The sequence below is a fragment of the Haliotis rubra genome, unplaced genomic scaffold, assembly GCF_003918875.1.
Source record: "Haliotis rubra isolate DU_JTF1 unplaced genomic scaffold, ASM391887v1 Scf2029, whole genome shotgun sequence".
Classification (NCBI taxonomy): Eukaryota; Metazoa; Mollusca; class Gastropoda; order Lepetellida; family Haliotidae; genus Haliotis; species Haliotis rubra.
This window is the reverse complement of record NW_025766036.1, coordinates 66087-68466: the sequence shown is the minus strand read 5'-3', so window position 1 is coordinate 68466 and position 2380 is coordinate 66087.

Sequence of the window (2380 nt, the reverse complement as noted above, 5' to 3'; positions counted from 1 at the left end):
ATTACTGACATATTCAGAAGGAAAATCAATATCTCTGATACCAACTGATATGTATTTGAATCTTAAGGGCACAACCATTTGATATTCTGGGTCCATGGGTGTATTGTGGTGGTAGAGGGTTTTCAGCTAGAGCTGCTAAAACTTTATAATTATGGACATAATTGTCAATGGCGGGAATGATATGAAGATAATTATCAATAGCATCATATTGATATGGAGATAATTAGCAATGCTGTGACTGATATGGAAACTATTGTCAATGGTGGGAATGATATGAAGATAATTATCAATAGCATGATATTGATATGAAGATAAGTATCAATGCAGTGACTGATATGGAAACAATTGTCAATGGTGGGAATGATATGAAGATAATTATCAATAGCATGATATTGATATGGAGATAATTATCAATGCTGTGACTGATATGGAAACCATTGTCAATGGTGGGAATGATATGAAGATAATTATCAATAGCATGATATTGATATGGAGATAATTATCAATGCTGTGACTGATATGGAAACAATTGTCAATGGTCGGAATGATATGAAGATAATTATCAATAGCATGATATTGAAATGGAGATAATTACCAATGCTGTGACTGATATGGTAACAATTGTCAATGGTGGGAATGATATGAAGATAATTATCAATAGCATGATATTGATATGGAGATAATTATCAATGCTGTGACTGATATGGAAACAATTGTCAATGGTGGGAATGATATGAAGATAATTATCAATAGCATGATATTGATATGGAGATAATTATCAATGCTGTGACTGATATGGAAACCATTGTCAATGGTGGGAATGATATGAAGATAATTATCAATAGCATGATATTGATATGGAGATAATTATCAATGCTGTGACTGATATGGAAACAATTGTCAATGGTCGGAATGATATGAAGATAATTATCAATAGCATGATATTGAAATGGAGATAATTACCAATGCTGTGACTGATATGGTAACAATTGTCAATGGTGGGAATGATATGAAGTTAATTATCAATAGCATGATATCGATATGGAGATAATTATCAATGCTGTGACTGATGTGGAAACAATTGTCAATGGTGGGAATGATATGAAGATAATCATCAATATCGAAGACGTGTGTGACTGATATCGATAAAACATTTTTTGACATCACACGCTTTTAAGTGAGTTGTTTTGTTCCTGAAGTAGATAATGCTAGTGGTAACCATAGCAACCACTTATTCTTATTAGAGACAGGTCCGGCATGTACAGAGGCATGTAAGGTGACAAGCATGAAGATATGCCAACAGCGCCATCAGTTTGTGAACAATGCAATCAACAGTTGAAAATATCTTGTGTTTGTCTATAACACTATCCGCATGCTGATAGAAAAATGGAAAAATGGAAGAGTAATAAAAACAATAGAAACTGCAAGACTGAATGTGATGAAAATGTTTAGCAAATACACAAGTTACCATTTTTGTAATGTCTAGCAAATACACAAGCTGCCATTTTGTAATGTCTAGCAAAAACACAAGTGTCTAGCAAAAACACAAGCTACCATTTTTGTAATGTCTAGCAAAAAGACAAGCTACCATTTTTGTAATGTCTAGCAAAAACACAAGTTACTGTTTTTGTAATAAAAAATTGCTAGCAAAAAGAAAAGTTACCATTTGGTAAAGAAAATAGCAAGCAAAAACTCAAGTTACCATTTTAGTAATGAAAATAGCTAGCAAAAACACAAGCTACCATTTTTGTAATAGCAACTTGCTAGCAAAAATACAAGTTACCATTTTTGTAATGAAAATAGCTAGCAAAAATGCATGTTACCATTTTAGTAATGAAAATAGCTAGCAAAAACTCAAGTTACCATTTTAGTAATGAAATAGCTAGCAAAAATGCAAGTTACCATTTTAGTAATGAAAATAGCTAGCAAAAACTCAAGTTACCATTTTAGTAATGAAAATAGCTAGCAAAAACTCAAGTTACCATTTTAGTAATGAAAATAGCTAGCAAAAATGCAAGTTACCATTTTTGTACGCATGTAGATAATCAATACATTATGGAACAATTATCAGGAACATGATGGAGACCAGAGAAAAATACTGTTTTCCTGTCAGAGCATCACAACATTTTATTTGTTTTAATGTGAGATTTTAAGCAGTTCGGGAGCCAAACCTACAATTTGGCTGACCTGGTCACTTTTCATTCTTAACAATTTTCGGGGGTGAGACAAACTATAAAATTATCTGCCATCTTTAGAGAGTATACAAGATATTGGCAAGTTTTAGATGGTCATTCAGATTGTAACCATTTTAGATGGGAAGTATTTTGCATACATACCATGCAAGTGTATTCTGCCATTGTTTACTCCTCCTGGGTTGTTG